Consider the following 19,240-nt stretch of genomic DNA (forward strand, 5'->3'; position numbering starts at 1 on the left):
GACCGCGAGATCGTGACCTGGCTGAAGTCGGACGCTTAACCGACTGCGCCACCCAGGCGCCCCGAAATGGTCTGTATTTTGATTGTGGTTGCACAACTCTATGTACTTGTCGAAACTCCTAACTATACATTAAAAAGGGTGAATTTGACTGCATGTAAGCAAATATTCAATGAACCTTACTGAAACATAAAACAAAGCCAAGACAATTTTACCAAAAACCAAAAACGATTATGTATGCAAAGCTTGTTGCCCATTTTTTAAAATAGGAAATTTATTGTCAGATTGGTTTCCATACAACACCCAGGGTTCATCCCAACAGGTGCCCTCCTCAATGCCCATCACTTGTTGCCCATTTTTAAACTACAAAGCTAAAAGCTTTCAAAATTCATGTAAAAAAAAACCCCTCCCAGGTTTGCCTAAATAGCTTATTAAGCATTAAATAGCATTCCACTCTATGCAAAAGAAAAGAACAAGTAGGGAGCCTGGGTGGCCTGGTCGGTTGGGTGTCCGACTTTGGCTCAGGTCATGATCTCACCATCTGTGAGTTCAGAGCCTGGAGCCTGCTTCTGATTCGTGTCTCCTTCTCTCTCTGCCCCTCCCCACACTCGCACCCTGTCTCTCTCCCTCTCTCTCAAAATTAAAAACATAAAAAAAAAAAAATTAAAGAACAAAACAAGTGAAAAGTCCTGGGTCAACGCTGTGGGATATGCAACAGAAGCATGTCTTTGGGACTGACGATGGACAAGAATTATTTATCAATATTCTTCACCTTTCCTTTCAGCACTTAAAAAAGATGTCACTTCTTTCTGGCCGCCATAGTGTCTGACGTGATATCCGCCATCACTCTGATTTTTTTCCCCCTCTCTGGCTGCTTCCGAGATTTTTTTTTTTTCCTTGTCTTTAGTTTTCAGAAATTAATTATCATGTGTCTTGGCAAGGATCTCTTTTGGCTTATCCTGTTTGGAGTTCTCTCAGGTTCTGGAATCTGCAGGTTTATGCCTCTGGCCAAATTTGGGAAGTTCTCGGCCATTACTTTCTCTAGGACTTTGTCAGCCCCGCCTTTACTCCTCTCCTTCCAGAGCTGTGATGGCACAGTGTTGGATCTTCTGGGCTACAGGTCCCTGAGGATCTGTTCACCTCCCTCTAGTTTCTCTCTGTATTTTAGGTTGGCTAGTGTTTAGTGCTCTATCTTCCAATGTACAACGTTCCTGTTCCTTCTTCTCTCTCCCCTCCACGTGGCTGTTGAGATCTTCCACTCAGCCTTTTAGTTTGGTTATTGCTTTTTAAAATTCAGTTTCGAAATTTCCATTTGGGTCTTCTTTAAATATTTTTACTGAGGCTATTTTTTTTTTTCGTTTGTTTAAGTCTTCATGATTGTTCACCGAAGCATTCTTAGGATGGCTGCTTTAAATTTTTTTTTAATGTTTATTCATTTTTGAGAAAGAGAGAGAGGCAGAACATGAGTGAGGGAGGGGCAGAGAGAGGGAGACACCCAATCGAAGCAGGCTCCAGGCTCTGAGCTGTCGTGGGGCTCGAACTCACGGACCACGAGATCCTGACCTGAGCTGAAGGCGGACGCTTAAGCGACTGAGCCACCCAGGTGCCCCAAGATGGCTGCTTTAAAGACCTTGTCAGGTAACCCTGCCATCTCCATCAGCTCCAGGTTGGCAGCCAGTGATTGTCTTTTTCTGACTCAGTTGGAGCTCTTCCTCGTTGATGTATGATGGGATTTTTTTTTTTTTTCCTAATTGAAACACAGACATTTCCATCCTGTACTTTGGGATGCTGGATCTTACTTAATTACATCTTCCATTTGAACTGGCTCCTTCATCCCAGCAGGGCCTGGGGCTTTCTCTTTGGCAGGTGGAGGCAGAGGTCCAAACTCCCCATGCAGCCTCCGCTGGCACCACAGAGTGCGGGAAGCGGGGCTCCTCACCACCCGGCAGAGGTGAGAGCCCCAGCTCCTACAAGACCTTGATGGTGGGGATCTCGGTGCCCCCTTCTTTCTGGGCGTTTGGCTTGAGTACAACAGTTATCGTTTAAAAGGTTTGTCTTATTAGGCTACCTCTTTCGTGATCCTTAGGCAAAAGAACAGGCTTTTCATTTTGTCTGTGCCCTTTGGCACTTTTGAATTTCTGGCTTCTTCAGCTGCAAGGCTGGGGTAAATGGGGCAGAAAGAAAACCCAGTGTGCCCACCACCGTCTCACCCTGTGGATCTGGAGATCCCAAGCAGGCCGCCTTCTCTCCACCTTTGAAATGAATGCTGGAATCTTCCTAGGCCAGCCGGCCCAGGGCAGCAGGACCATGAAAATTTGCGGCATCCCAGACGGAGATGCTGTAGAAGTACCATTGCCTCAGGCAGAAAGCAGCGCCCACTGCGCTGTCCACGTCCAGGGGGTGCAACTCGTTGTACCTTTGCGGCAGCTACATCTTGCCCACGTTCGTGTTCCCCAGAAGCACAGTCTGTCCATGGTGCTCCCTCATGTTCCTGCAGGAAGGCTCACTCCTGCTGCCTGCGCCCCTCCAGCCCGGACGCCCTGGGCACCGCTGGAGTAGCCAGTCCCCACTCCCAGGTCGCCCGGACCCGGGACTCGCTTGGCCCCGGAGTCGCGGGAACCTGGACCCGCTGGGACCCCCAAGTTGCGTGACCTCTCCCGGACCCTCCTGTTGGGATGCCTGGGAGCATGGAAGACGAAGCGCTTAAAGTCTAATTAATTTAAATTTCAACAGCCACAGGTAGCCAGTGGCTACCGTACTGGACGGTGCAGATTGAGAGAATTATCGACAACACATACGGCTAACTGGGAAGTTACTCCTTGAGAATAGAAGAGGAAGAGGAAATATAAGCACAGTTCATTCAATTCCCCACTTAATTTACATTGTTTTCAGCGACCTTTGTGTGCTAGGACTGTAAAGGGAGGGAAGTGATGCCTACTACTGAACATTAATGCTAGGGTTATTCTCGTCCATGGGCACCTCCGTGCCATGTCTGTGAGCTGAAAACTAACAAAGCAGTCACGTCATTTTTACCTAATTAAAAGCAACTTAAGTCTGAAGAAGGAAAAATCTGGATCTCTTGGTGTCTAGAAGCTACGAGTGGTCACGTGACACATTTCAGGTCAAGGCCTTCTAAGCAGACCTCTTTTAGGTGGGGTGGACAGAAAAGCTTTTGTTTTCCTTATAAGTAGAAGCTGACACCCGGCACATGCATTTACCCCCCCCCCCCGCCCATTTCCCCTTTTCCTATTTTAAAACACAGCCGCAGCTCTTAGAGGCGGCTTAGCCGTCTTGAGACCACAGGAAGGGAGAAAACCTACATGTTAAAGACGGCAGTAGGAGTTGGGACACATGATTTTGAGGCTGCTGGACTTACCCTGGAATCATGGAGGTCCTGCTATGTGAGAAAACCTCCTATGTGGACAAGCTATTGTAACGAGCGTTTTGTCACCTAGAGCCAAACACAATCCTAACCGTCTTAATTGGGAAAAACAATCCTTTAATTTTCAAAATTCTTAGTCTAAAATTATCACTGTTTTTGTTCAATGTGGTAAATTTAATTCCCAGAAGCCTTTCATCCATCACCGATCAAAACCAAGCATAAATCATGCTGCATTTAAAAGGTAAAATATGCATATGCCTTTATAACAGATTGTTAAATTTTAAATGCTAAGTAAAACTAATCATCCATGAAGATAAAATAAACAAACGATAGTTTATCAAACACCTAGTATGCCGTTAGCTGCTACAGCAAAAAGAATACCATGCCGGCCTTTGAGAGAATTTAAATTCATTTCAGGGGTTAAAATAGAAAAATGTAAAAAGTCAAATGACAGTAAATGTTTTAATTTATTTTGGTTTCTCTAAAGTATATTTATTTATTTTGAGAGAGACAGGGACAGCACGAGTGGGGGGGGAGGGAGGGAGGGAGAGAGAGAGAGAGAGGGAGGGGAGAGAGAGAGAGAGAGAGAGAGAGAGAGAGAATCTCAAGCAGGCTCCGTGCTGCCAGCACAGAGGCCAATGCGGGGCTCGAACCCACGAAGCCGGGAGATCATGACCTGAGCCGAAACCAAGAGGTGGATGCTTAACCGACAGAGCCACTCAGGTGCCCTGACAATAAATGTTTTAAAAGAGAAGTTTAAGACAAGAGAAACGGCTTTACAAGAAAATATATAGTTAATGGACAAAATAATTTTGCAGTGAATCAATGATTAAAAAGACCAATATGGATCGAAGTTATCAAAACAAACTTCACAGAGAAGGCAGGGACAGACTTCAAAAGGTTCAATGCTCCGATAAACCAGTCAGCTCTACATTTCTAATCATCATAATCAACTTTAAGGAGTGTGAAGGAATCCTAAGTCATTGCTCTGGTTACTTCATAATTGGATTTGGTTAGAACTCACACCTTGAAATGGCTGCACAGTTCTCATCTAAAAAGCTCCTCATGCTAAAAATAAAATACATCCTCATTTTGATTTAGAGAACAATTTTCCTGTAAAATCTCATTATATAGAGCTTCTTGCCTGTTTGAATTCTTTCCATCCGCTATTATCTGCCCCTAATAACTGTCTTCTTGTAGTGCCTAACACCTATTATATAACTTAAAAAAAAAATAAAATCGAACTTGGGGAAATGTAGTAAAGTGGTGGTTTGATTTTTATGTCAAATTTCTCAAAGGGCATTTATGGTTCTAACTGTGGCAGCTTTTTATGATTTTCATATAATGTGACACGACAGAAAAGCTTAGCCTCAACAGAGTTGCTACAGATTATTTTTCCTTTCACAATGATCTCGTTCTTTCAGTTTTAGGAGGAAAAAAAACCATGAAGGAGTTAAGAGCAAATTATTCTCTCCTCTCCGCTTTCTTAAGTAGAGATTTCTCTATATACTTTTGCCCCAAACTTTGCCCATGGCTTTACTTTCTGTTATTTCTAGTTGGAAGTTTTAAAAACAATCCAAGAGCTGAGCATAGATTAAATCAGTTTGGAGGGGAGGGTAAAGTCTACATTACAAAGTGTATTCTATTTCCCTAATTGAAAGGAGAATATGTCGTCAGATAAATCAAAGCATGTCAATCCTTGGCATAAATCATACCGAAGATATTCTTTCCCTGATTAAATTATAAGAAATACCTAATTCTTAAATGCGATGCTACCTGTTTACTCAGAATGCCATACATAGAGATAAGGGAATCTGAAAGGATTTCTGAGTTAGTAAAATTATATTCAAAGTTACTTTTATAAATCAAATAAAGAATGGGCTCACATTGCTCTAGAAACCCTGGTATTATTTTTGGTGAATTCATCAAAGATCTCAAGACTAGAGTCAAATTCTATTGCTTCCATTTCAAAAACAATGCAGCTATGATCACCTTGGAAATTTAGTGATCAATTAACTTGGATCATGAAAATAAGGAAATGAGAACATATTACGCAAAAATAAATTTTCACCCGAAGGTTATAGGATAAAAATTAATAAGACATGTGGAAAGAGAAATCTAGCTTAATTTCTTCTCTATAACACAGGCAGGCACATATTAACAGGAAGGAAATAAAGGATTCATTCATTCATTCATTCATTCATTCTAACATATATGACTAAAACCACCATAGCATTTTTTTTCTTGTGGCAATAACTTCTCTTTTTCCCTTTTACACTTTCCTCAAAGAAGATCCGTTCTAAAATTGAAGCCTATATAGTTTTTATTTGATGTTTTGTAATTCTACTCTTTTATTTTTTGAGTTTTTATTAAATTCCAGTTAACATACAACATCACGTTAATTTACGGTGTATAACACAGTGATTCAACACTTTCATAGACCATCCTGTGCTCATCACAACAAATGCACTCATTAATACCCATCACCTATTTAAGCCATCTCCCCATCTCCCACCTTCTGGTAACCGTCAGTTTGCTCTCTATAGTTAAGAGTCTGTTTCCTGGTTTGCCTCTCTTTCTTTCCCTTTGCTTGTTTGTTTGGCTTCTTAAATTCCACATGGGTGAGCTCATACGGTATTTGTCTTTCTCTGACTTATTTCGCTCAGCATAATACTCTCTAGCTCCACCCATGTCATTGCAAATAGCAAGATTACATTCTTAATATTATCCCATTCTTCTGAATAATATTCCAGTGTGTGTGTTTATCTTCTCTATCCATTCATCAGTCAATGGACGCTTGGGCTGCTTCTACAGTTGGGCTATCATAGGTAATGCTGCTATAAATATCAGGGCACGTGTATGCCTTTGATTTAGTATTTTTGGATTCCTTGGATAAATGCTTAGTAATGCAATTGCTGGATCACAGGAAAGTTCTCTTTTTAACTTTTTGAGGAACCTCCACATTTTCCAGAGCGGCTGCCCCAGTGTGCATTCCCACCAACAGTACAAGAGGGTTCCCCTTTCTCCGCATCCTCGCCAACACCTGTTGTCTTGTGTTGTTGATGTTAGCCATTCTGACAGGTGTGAGTAGTTTTGATTTGCATTTCCCTGATGATGAGTGATATTGAGTATCTTTTCATGTGTCTGTTGGCCATCTGGATGTCTTCTTTGGAAAAATGTCCATTCTTGTCTTCTATTTTTTAATTGGATTATCTGGTTTTTTGGTGCTGAGTTTGACAAGCTCTTTATATATCTTGGATACTAACACTTTATCAGATACGTCATTTGCAAATATTTTCTCCCATGCAGTAGGTTGCCTGTTAGTTTTGTCGATTATTTTCTTCTCTGTGCAGAAGACTTTTACTTTGATGAAGTCCCAATGGTTTATTTTTGCTTCTGTTTCCCTTGCCTCAGGAGACATATCAAAAAAGAAGTTGCTATGGCCGAGGTCAAAGAAGTTACTGCTTGTGTTCTCTTCTTGGATTTTTATGATTTCAGGTCTCACATTTAGGCCTTTGATCCATTTTGAATTTATTTTTGTGTATGGTGTAAGAAAATGGTCTGGTTTCATTCTTTTGCACATTGCTGTCCAGTTTTCCCAACACCATTTGTGGAAGACACTGTCCCTGTCCTATTGGATGTTCTTTTTTGCTTTGTCCAAGAGGAATTGACAATATAGTTGTGGGTTCAACTCTGGGTTTTCTTTTCTGTTCTATTGATCTATATGTCTATTTCTGTGCCACCACCATACTATTTAGATTACTATAGCTTTGTAATATAACTGGAAGTCTGGAATTGTCATATCTCCAGCTTTGCTACTCTTTTTCAATATTGCTTTGGCCATTTAGGGTCTTCGGTGGTTTCATACAAATTTTAGGGTTGTTTGTTCTAGCCCTGTGAAAAATGCTGGTGGTACTGCATTAGGGATTGCATTAGCTGTATACGCCGCTTTGGATAGTATACGCATTTTAACAATATTTGTTCTTCTGCTCCATAAGCATGGAATGTCTTTCTATTTCTTTGTATCGTCTTCAATTTCTTTCATCAGTGTTTTGCACTTTACAGAGTACAGGTCTTTCACTTCTTTGGTTAGGTATCTTACTATGTTTAGCGCAAGTGTAAACGGGATTAATTCCTTAACTTCTCTTTTTTGCTTCTTCATTATTGGTGTATAGGAACGCAACAGATTTCTGCACATTGATTTTGTATTCTGCAACTTTACTGAATTCACTTATACGTTCTAACAGTTTTTTTTGGTGGAGTCTTTTGGGTTTTCTACATAGAGTATCATATCATGTGCAAAGAGTAGAAGTTTGACCTCTTCCTTGATGGTTTGGATGACTTTATTTCTTTTTGTTGTTTGATTGCTATGGCTAGGACTTCCAGTACTATGTTGAATATAAGCAGTGAGAGTGGACATCCCTGTCTTGTTTCATAGAGGAAAAGCTTTCAGTTTTCCTCCATTTAGGTGATACTAGTCATGAGTTTTTCATAGATGCCCTTCACTATGTTGAGGTACGTTCCCTTTAAACCTACTTTCTTGAGAGTTTTTATCAAGAATGGATGTTGTACTTTGTCAAATTCTTTTTCTGCATCTCTTGCAAGGATCATACGTTTCTTATCCTTTCTTTTATTGATGTATTACATTTACTTATTTGCAAATATTGAACCACACTCGCAACCCAGGAATAAATCCCACTTGATTGTGGTGAATGATTTTTTTAATGTATTGTTGGATTTGGTTTGCTAGTATTTTGTTGAGGATTTTTGCATCTATATTCATCAGAGATCTTGGCCTGGACTTCTCTTTCTCTCTCTCTTTTTCTGTGGTGTTTTTATGTGATTTTGGCATCAGGGTAATGTTGGCCTCATAGAAGGAATTTGAGTTTTCCTTCTTCTTCTGTTTTCTGAAATAGTTTGAGAAGAATAGGTATTAACTGTCTGTTCAAGTTTTCTACCTCTTTCTGTTTTAGTTTTGGTAGTTTATATGTTTCTAGAAATGTAGCCATTTCTTACAGGTTGTCCAATTTGTTGACATTGGTTTTCATTATATTCTCTTATTATTGTTGGTATTTCTGTGGTGTTGTTATTTCTCCTTCCTCATTTGTGGTTTTATTTATTTGGGTCCTTTCTCTTTTCTTTTTGATAAGTCTGGCTAGGAGTTTATTAACTTTATGAGTTTTTTCAAAGAACCATCTCCGGGTTTCCTTAACCTGTTCTATTCTTTTTTCTTTTTTGTTTCTATATCATTTATCTCTGCTCTAGTCATTATTTTTTTCCTCCTGCTGGATTTAGGCTGTTTTTTGTTCTTCTTCTAGCTCCCTTAGGTGTAAGGATAGGTTTTTTATTTGAGATTTTTCTTGCTTCTTGAGGTAGGACTTCTTGCTATATACCTCCCTCTTAGGACCACTTTTGCTACACCCCAAAGGTTTGGGATTGTTGTGTTTCATTTTCAGTTGTATTCATTTATTTTCTAATTTGTTCCTTTATTTCCTGGTTGACCTATTCATTGTTTAGTAGCATGTTATCTAACCTCCATGTATTTGGAGGTTAGATCAACTTAAAAATAACTTAAAAATAATAACCTTAAAAAAAAGTCTCGTCTGATAAAAGTATTCCTACTCTAGCTTTCTTTTGACAGCCATTTATTTGCATGATAAATGTTTCTCCATCCATTTCAATCTGCAGGAGTCTTAAGATCTAAAGGGCATCTTTTGTATGCAGCATATAGATGGGTCTTTTTTTTTTAAATGTGGCTCATATTTATGTCTATCACTTCCATTTCACTTATCTAGTAATTTCATCGTATTTTACAAACTATTGCCTGAAACACATGGGGAAAAAAGTGTAACGTCATTTACAGAAAAAGAAAGCAAAACACTGATAAGTTACATCACTTGCTCAAGTTCGTAGACACAGTAATTCTCTTCCACCTATCCACTGAATTAACAAATACTTATCAAGAGCCTTCCTCGTACACCAGACATCAAGCTCCACACTGGAACTTCTGTGTATAAAGGACTCCATAGGAGAGAGGCCTGCCTCTCCCGGCGTAGAGTCCAATTCGTCTTTGAGTCCCAGGAGTCTCCCCAGACTGCCGCACTGGTAGCACGTCCTGCTGTTTTCCCTTCCGGCACTCACCCAGGAAGACGCGCCCAAAAAAGAGTGGGGACGAAGCAGGTCCAGCACGTAAAGGCTGCACAGAAGTACAACAAATGGAGAAACACACCAAGAGCTCTTTTGTTTCCACGTCGGGTCTTCCCCCCCCCCCCCTCAATTCTGACATTCTACGTATTTTGATTGGAATGTTTGGTCCATTTACATTCACATTAATTATTGATAGATATATATTTATTACCATTTTATTACTTTTTGTGGTTGTTTCTGGAGATTTTCTCTGATCCTTTCTTGTCTTTCTCTGTTTCATGTATGACTGATTTTCTTTATGGATTTCTTTTTCTTTAATCTTTGCATGCTTATTACTGCTTTTTCATATATGGTTACCATTAGGTTTGTATATAGTTTCTTATGCAAATAGCATTCTATATTCAGTTGATGGTCATTTAAGTTTGAATCCATGGTTTTATTCTCTCCTCCCCATGTTCTAGGTATATGTTACTATACTTTATATCCTTTTTTTGAATGAGTTCCTTGACTGATTTTTTTCACAGAAATATTCAGTTTTAGTACTTTTGTGTTTCCAACATTTGTACTGTCACTTTTGGTCTCTCCTGTCCACTCAAAGAATCCCCTTTAATTGCAGGGCTGGTTGAGTGGTTACAAACTCCTTTAATTTTTGTTTGTTTGGGAAACTCTTTATCTGTACTTCCATTCTGAATGATAGTCTCGCTGAGTAGAGTATTCTTGGCTGCAGATTTTTTCCATTCAGCACTTTGAATATATCATGTCACTCCCTTCTGACTTGCCAAGCTTCTGTTGAAAAATCCCCTTTTACCATCTAAGTTACTCCTTCTGGACTGCTTTTAAGATTTTCTTTAATCACAATATTTTGCAAATTTAATTATAACACGCCTTGGTGTTGGTCTGCTTTTGTTGATTATGATGGGTGTACTCTGTGTCCCCTGGATCTGGACATCTGTTTCCTTTCCCAGATTAGGGAAAGTTTCTGCTATTATTTCTTCAAATAAATGCTCTGTCCCTTTTTCTCTCTCTTCTCCTGGGACTCCTATTATATGAATGTTATTTTGTTTGATGGAGTCACTGAATTCCCTAAGTCTATTCTAATGTTGCATAATTCTTCTTTCTCTCTTTTGTTCAGCTTCATCGCTTTCCATCACTTATTCTTCTATGTCATGTATTCATTCCTATGATTCTTACAGCCTACTGTTCATTGCATCAAATATGTTTCTAATGTCATTTATTTCATTCTTCACCTCTGATTCTTTTTTAACTCTTTAATCTCTGTGGTAAGAGTGTCACTGATATCTTCCATTCTTTTCTTAAGCCCAGTGAGTAGCCTTATGATTGATGCTTTAAATTCTCCATCAGGCATGTTACTTTTATCTGTTTCACTTAGATCTCTGGCTGTGGCCTTATCTTTTTTTTTTTTTTTTATTTGGGATAAATTCCGGTGTCTTGGTATTTTGTCTAAGTCTCTGCCTTATCTGTGTTAGAAAAGCCAGTTATGTTTCCTGCTCCTGAAAGTAAGAGCCTTATGAAGAAGGGGTCCTGTAGGACCCAGGGCCTGACATTTCAGGCATTGTGTCTGGTGTGTGCTACACACATTCTGTTATTGTGTTGTTTCTGATCTGCAGAGGGGCCAGCTGTGTGCAGAGGCTCTAATTGCCTCCTGTGGGTAGTACATGGTCCCTTGTTTGAATGTGGTGAGTTTTAACTGTGTGTGCTCTGGTCTGCTTGTGAAATGAGACCTGTCACCACCTCCACCAGAACGGAGATTATGCCAATTTCTCTGATCTGGAGACAGAGTGCGGGAGGGGGTTTGTGCTGCTTTTCTGTGGGAACGGCCCACCACACTTGGACTGAGCCTAGTGTGGCTGAGTAGGGCAGTTCCACCAGAGAACAGGCATTGAGACTTAGCGTAAGCAAGTTTGGCAGCCAGTGTTGTTGTTGCACTGCTTTCAGCAGGTGGCTCTGTGTTTATGCTGAGGGACTGAGTAAGAAAATGGCACTGGACAGCTACTTTGTTCCAGGAGAGGTGTCTCCATTAATGCTGCCTCTTAGGGACATGCTTCAAGAAGAGTAAATGTCTCCCTATTGTGTGCTCTAGGTACTTTTTGGAACACCGTTTCCATACTATATGCATCCAGGTTGTTTGCCTGACTTCTATCCAGGAGCAGTACAGTGTTCTCCAGGCTCTATCCCAGGCAAGCCTTGTGACCTTTAAAACTCTAGGCTTTAAGTCCCATTGGTTGAAAGAACTCACAGAATTCAGCTCCTCTTGCTTTCCAAACCATTGTCTGTATGGGGAAATGTTTTCCTTGTGTGTTCTTCTGTGTGCTTCTTTCTCTCTTTTCCTTCTCTATGACCACAGCTCCCTCCTCTCCGCAGAGATTGCAATCTGTTTGTCCCGTAACCCACATCTCTTCACTTCCTGCCTTCTTCAACCTGGCCTCTTCTGTCCTTTTAGTTGCAGAGTTTGTTCTTTCAGTCTTCAGGTTGATTTCTGGGGTATTTAGGATGATTCAATACTTATCTAGTGGTATTCAAGGGACGAGGTGGGCCTAGGGCCCTCCTATTCTGCCGCCACCTTCCTCTCTTTGCCTATTCTTTTTATTTTTAATCTCCAAGAGCACCTAACACTGATGCCTTTCACCAGTAAGTGTTCAATAAATAACAGATGAATGAAAACTTATACCAAAAGCCTTTTGAAGGTAGACACTATAGCTCTAATGAATCTGCATGACATTGTAACTCAGGTCTCAAAGTGGCCACTGGAGGGAGGAAAAAAAATATTAGTAACGTTTATTTTCATTACAAACTACTAAACATGGCTACCTCATATGGGGTTAATTATATACATATATATTTATCATTTTAATGTAAGTAATCAGATGCAGAAAAGTGTGCTTAAATGTACAAAAGCACTTAACTACTAATTATGTGTGAGCATTGTATTATCATATTCTCAATTATTTGCTAACACACAGAAAATCAAATTGAAGTCCAAGCTCTTATCCCACTATCTCTTTCCAACATCGTTCCCTAATAGTCCCCTTTAGCATGCTTTGCAACATGGCTTTTCAAAGACAAGGAACTGAGGAGTAAATGAACAAAGAACCATACACCTAACATTAATGTTACCTCCCATTACACTACCATTAAGGGCAACGGTAAGAGGAACTTATATTATTACACACTGTAACTACAATTATAGGCTTCAGGAACCCAAAATTATGGTGAAATGAAAAGCCCCCAGAGCAGGTAATAATATTCAGACTATAATAACATTATATAGCTTTCAAAAAAGATTAAACTACATTGAATTACTTATACTGCTTTCTTATAAAACAGAGAAGATGAAATATTTTAGGTATTTTCATAAAAATAATAAAGGCCATTTCATATAAAGGAACCCCTATTTAGACTCAAGCAAGGAAACTTTGAGATAGAATTCACTATTTAAAAACAATGACAAACATAAACTTCCTTATCAGAATCCCACCGGTATTTTATTGAAAACACAGTATACTGGCTTTTATCAGGATTCATGTAAATATCATGGTTCACTTTTACTTGATAAGGTTTTGACAGAAAATTTTACAGTGAACTGAATTGAAATGTATTAAGATATGCATTTCTATTCACAGACTTTAAAATATGTAGTTTGGTAAAACTTATGTTTATCTTTAAGCCAAAAAGTGTAAGATATCACATGCCATAAAAAGGTCATTATGACACTTCGAGAATGGAATTTTTTGGGTGTGTTTGCAACTCTATGATCTTTGTCTTTAAGGAGTGTTTATTTTATCATGACCAGAGAGTATAATCTAAATCATATTGTTGACATTGATTTATCTTTACATCCTTCAGTGAAGATAATAGTGAATTTGGCTCTCATTAGGTAAGGAAAGAAAATTGTATGCATGTGGAGCAGTGATTCACATAGTTATGAGCTTTCTAGAGGAGACATGTACATTTGTCAGAAGATAACTGCAGTACAAAATTTGCAAATATCGTCAGCCAAATATATTACAACATTATTCTTTGTAGAAGGCAACACACACTTTCTATATATGGAAAGATGGCCCCCTCTGGTATGGTGTTTCTTATACAAGGTTGTACAAAAATGCAAGGATGAGATGAGGGCTGGATGGTTGTTTGTCAAAAGAAAAAAGCCCGAATAATCAATCTCCTTGCCCTGAGATGACTGTCATCTAACTTGTGATATCTGTTGGATACCCATGGAAATAAACTGTGCATAGTTGCTTTTTTTTTTAATTTGGTGGAGAAATGAAGAGATGCTTAAGAAAGGTGGTGGTGGAGGTTATAGAAAAAGACAAAGAAGGAAGAAATATTATGCCCAAGAGATCCGGATTTACATTAGGACAATGATATTCACTAAATAACCTTAGATCAATTAACTATATTGTCTGTAACTTTCCTCATTTGTTGAATAAGGGAAACTATTTATAATACTCACTTTTCTACTATGCTCATGACAACAGAATAATATTAAGAAACATTCTGTTTTGTTTTCTTTTTAGTTTAAACAATCAAAGCCTTTTCCCCCCCACACTGTCTCAACAACCCCAGGTCCCTGCTAGATGAGTTCTTTTGTCTTAAGATTGTGGCTGAATTTTTTCAACAAGAGTTATCATCAGAATGATTCTGGAGCCATTCAATTGCTCTTTGTGTAGATATAGCCAGAGTTCAAAAAAATAATCATGGAACTTTTATTAAAGACTTTGATCTTAACAATAAAAAACTTAAACACATCCAAGTAATTATTTCCCATTTAAATAACACTGTGCCTACTAAAACTTCTTATTCAATTTTTGGATAATGAAATCTCCCAGGTAGAGGTGTAATGTGTAGTTAAAAATGAATCTTGAACAATGCTATTATCATCTTGTCCAGATTGGCCAATTTGTCTCAACCCCATCCTGGAGAGGTCTTATTAGAGGATAAAACTCCTTTGCCGATTCAATTCTTTATTCAATACAAGTGTCTGTGGTTTAGATTTAGTGGCGAATTATCCTGAACACCTGGCCAGAGTGACTTGAAAAAAGACTATAATTTATTTAGCACAGGCAATCAGATACCAGAAGTATAAAAAATACTGGTATCATATAGCTGCCTAAATCCTATGTGTTGATAGCAACACAGTTCCCCACTGCCACAAAGCTCTCCTCAATTTGCCAGCCTCCTCTCTTATCTCCCCATCCTCCTTCTCCCTCCCACCCTCCAACCTTTCTTTCAGTTCTCCTTTCCTCCTTCCCTCTCTTTTTCCCTAATATTCCATCCTTCCCTCCCTCTATCCTCCCTTCCCATCTTCCTTTGTCTTTCCCTCCTTTCTTTCCCAAATTGTTCTATTTCATTATCACTTTCAGTAAAAAAACCTCTAGACATATTTCCCCCTCATTCGATAGATTGTCAGTAAAAGAAAACAATGAATAATCGTCAAAACAATTTTGTTTCAATTGTATGTAAACACGTGATCAATTAGGAAAAGAGCATTTTAAAAACTCACATTTCTTTGACACTATAAATTACAAATCACCCTCTGCTATGAATTCAGAATGTTAGGAAATCAACTTGGAGCTTCATGTATGTTTTACTTTTAAAGGTTTAATTTGTACATTTCACATCTGTATCCTTTTACAATCTCATGGTCTATTTTTGACTCTAAAGTTAAGCAGTCAAGTTGCTAAAATTTTTAAAAATGTTTATTTACTTTAAGAGACAGAGAGAGAGTGTGCAAGTGGGGGAGAGGCAGAGAGAGGAGAGAAAGAATCCCAAGGAGGCTCTGCACTGTCAGCACAGAGCCCAATGAGGGGCTGGATCCCAGGAACCTTGAGATCATGACCTGAGCCAAAACTAAGAGTCGGACACTCAACAGACTGAGCCACCCAGGTGCCCCAAGTTGCTTAATGTTTTAAATGGCTACATTTTATAATCTTTTTAAAAATTTATAGTTGTCATTTTAACTTCCATTTTTTGCTTAATATAATTCACTTCGTAAAAATTACTGTTATTTCAAAATAGTGACAGCACATTTTTTCTAAACTGAGAAACTAACTTAATGGTAAAGGAGAACAGAAGCTTAATCTCAAGTATATAATTTTGAATTCAAGGTCTAGAACTATGAAAAGCTAACTTGCTCAAATTTCTGGTCCTTATTACCTTTCTGGGAACAATATTTCAATCACTGTATGTCTAAGGTTTGATCTGAACTTCCTAAAGTTCAAAACTAAGTTCTCCTAGGTTCATAAAAAGTTGTTACCACCTCTCACCTAATTTGCTGCAATTAAAATCCCAAATTCCAATCTCAGTTAAAAATGAAGCTATTAGAGCACATTTCATTCACATTATTCATCAGGCAATCAACACTTATTGAGAGCCAGCTACTGTTGGTGCAAGGGTCAAACTTAAATTTAAGGTTCTGAGGCATAAAGAGTCTTTATTTCAGGTCTCCACAGAGGAAAGTTCAAACAGATAAACAGTGCTTCGATTATGATCATCACCTCCAAGTCCCCTTTATTTGCCCCATCCTTCATCCCGTTCTACACATTCAGGGGACATTTATTGCTCATTGGCTGCTCAGCATCTTTTTCCTTTTCTATTTGCAAAAGACCCCAACTTCTTTGAAGGGGAATAACTTCTCCCTCACTGTGAGGGGTTTTGGAAGGAGTTGGTTTTAAAGCAAAGTTCCCTGCTCTCCTCTAGCTAAGAGTTGGGTTTGTGACCCAATCAAGGTCAACTGGATTCCCTTTCTCCAGGATTTTGCATTCTGAAGAGTTACGCAGTTTGCAGAAAAAAGAGTCACAGAGACACTCGAGCAGCTCCTGCAGACCAGATGCCCAGGCATGCTCAGTATCTTGTCTTTTCTAAGCCTTTTTCCACTGACTCCATGCCAGTTCCAGCACAGTGACTTTCTGCTTGATTCAATCAGAGGATGTTTTCTGTTGCTTACATCCCGAGAACCCTATTGATATTCAACTAAACTACACTTGATGATTTTACTTCTTTATTTAAAATCCTTTCAGCGTTGCCACTGCCTGCAGGCTATAATCAAAACCCCTTGTTCTAGCAAGGAAAGATCCCTGTTTTTTAGACCCATCCCTCTCTATGCAACCACATCCATTTCTTCCCCACCCCCTTAATTTCAGCCATGCGGAATTGTAATTTATATAACGCACTACTCTGTTTTCCGCCTCAGTGAAAAGTGTGGCTTGTTTCTTCTGCCAGGATTACCTTTCCCTTTTTATTTACCTGATTAATGCCAGCTTGTTCTTTAATACTCTTTTCTCTTCCCTGGCTTAGTCAGATGTCCTCTTCCTGAAGTAAGTCCCTAGAGCATCTCCCAGCCGTGCCCAAGGGGGCAGAAAACTATGGTGGTTAAGGGTGGGGGCACTGGAACCAGACTGCTTGAGTTCAAATTCTGCTATCTCTTTACTACTTGGCTTTGGGCAGGTTATTTAACCTCAGTGTGCTTTATTATCAATCTCACAGCGTTGTTGTGCATTAGGTAATACACGTGAAGTACTTAAAAGTGACCAGCATATGACTAGTGTTAAATACGTGCTAGGTATTATCCAGAAATTTATTTCTATCCTAGTGCTATTTTTGCTCTCTTTCCTTCACCTGCTTTAATCTGTGCATTCCTATCTCGCCCAACTCTGTATTTCACAGGCACTTAGTAGTAGCTCAATAAAAATGTGTTACATGTATATATGAACAAATTAGCACTGGTAGTGTTTTGTAGTTTATAAAGTCCTTTTGGAATACTACCTCATTTCTCACACCTCAAGTATTAAATTAAGGACTGTTTTATTTACAGTTTTACAAAGAGAAAAATGTTCCTTGATATAATAAATACCTCCCCAAACCTATCTTTTTCTTGTCCATGTACACACACATGCACATACACATACACACACTCACACTTGTTTAATGTTTATTTAGGGTAATTTTACTGGCCAGTTAGTGATTTAAAGCTATAAATTATTTTTCATTATAGAAATTATTTTTTATCAATTATTTTGCATTATTTTTTTAATACGAGGGGAAGAAGCAGGAAAAGCACTCGACTATTGAGCAAGGGAAGAGAATAATATATATAATATATAATATTTATATCTATCTATATAGACATGATATACATGATATCTCTATCGTGTGTGTGTGTGTGTGTGTGTGTGTGTGTGTGCGTGTGTGTGTGTGTATTTAAAAATTCCTGGCTTTCTGTGACCCTAGGCATGGCATTTGAGCTTTTCCTCTGAATTAATTTTGGATCTATATTTAAAGATTATCATTTTGAAGAGGCATCAAATTAGTGGTCATTTCTGAAAAAGACAAACTTATTTTTGTGAAGACTACTGAGCAGGTCGATTCTAAAGAGATCCTAAAGGCGAGGATCACAAACTCTTCACAAGGGAGTGGGGACTTCCTCTTCCAATCTAACCCCTAGTGGCTTTTACAGGTGGCCATAACATCAATGGCAGAATGGCCTGTACGTGTGGAAATGAGCTCTTATTTTCAGGTAGTATTATTATTTGACAGACAGTTTGCATAATACAAATTCTGTGAGCAGGCAGATTTATAAGCTAATATTAATTACTAACATTAGCTGAGGACTTTTAGTAAGGAAGGCAGGATAGGAAGCATTTTCCACGCACTACCTAATTCAATCCTCATGACAACTTATAATGCAGAGATAGTATCATTAGCCACATTGTACAGATAAACTCAGGTTCAGGGAGGTTGGATAACATACCAAAGGTCACACAACCGTAGTAGAAGGGTCAAGCTTTGAAACCAGACAATCTAACTCCAAGGGCCTTGCTTTAAACATTATAACATGTTGTTTCCTCTGGTTAGTAATACCTCTTGGAAGTATTGGTAGAACTCAACAGGATACTGTGAAAGAACATATCTCTTATTTCTGTATCTATCAGCACCCTGAAATTGGAAATGCATAGCACTGTGTCTGGCATAGACTATGTATATAAAAACATATATGCCACTAAACGGTAGCCACACTTACTTGGGTACTGGCAAGCAGTGTATGTAGTTAAAATGTTTAGGCTTAGGAACCAAACAGACTTGGATTTGAATTTTTGCTCTGCTACTTACTAGGAGCATAACATCTCAAAGGCTCATGCTGAAGAATGTATCTACTAATACTTGTTATAAAGGAGTAGTAAAACAGTGGGGCGCTGGGTGGCTCAGTCGGTGAAGCGTCCAACTTCGGCTCAGGTCACGATCTCACAGTTTGTGAGTTCGAGCCCCGTGTCAGGCTCTGTGCTGACAGCTCAGAGCCTGGAGCCTGCTTCAGATTCGGTGTCTCCCTTTCTCTCTGCCCCTCCCCCTCTCGTGCTCTGTCTCTGTCTCTCAATAATAAATAAACATTAAAAAAAATTTAAAGGAGTAGTGAAACAAATTATACATACTTATATACTAGGTTACATATCTTTATACACACACATATCCATCACTATGTGCTGAATACGAATGTGAATCTGTGTGTCCTGTGCCCAGAAAAGGAAATAGACTGTGGAATTAGTTAAAAAAAAAGTATTCACATCTTACCAAGTGAACAACTTTTACTAATTTTTTCTCATTCAAAGAAAAACAAAAGCAAAAGTAAAGTTTGGATAAGATCTTATTTCCTGGGTCTGTGTCCTAAGACCCAGAGAATTATTTGACCACAATCATGTT

The 19,240-nt window shown here is 38.8% G+C and overlaps 1 protein-coding gene across 1 annotated transcript in view; it reads right to left on the reverse strand.

Annotated features, from left to right (window-relative positions):
- The window catches only part of DMD (dystrophin), a 1,998,908-nt gene that overhangs the window by 605,578 nt on the left and 1,374,090 nt on the right, over window positions 1-19,240 (reverse strand). The window lies entirely within an intron of this gene.

This window comes from Panthera uncia, chromosome X (assembly GCF_023721935.1).
Source record: "Panthera uncia isolate 11264 chromosome X, Puncia_PCG_1.0, whole genome shotgun sequence".
NCBI classification, from domain to species: Eukaryota; Metazoa; Chordata; class Mammalia; order Carnivora; family Felidae; genus Panthera; species Panthera uncia.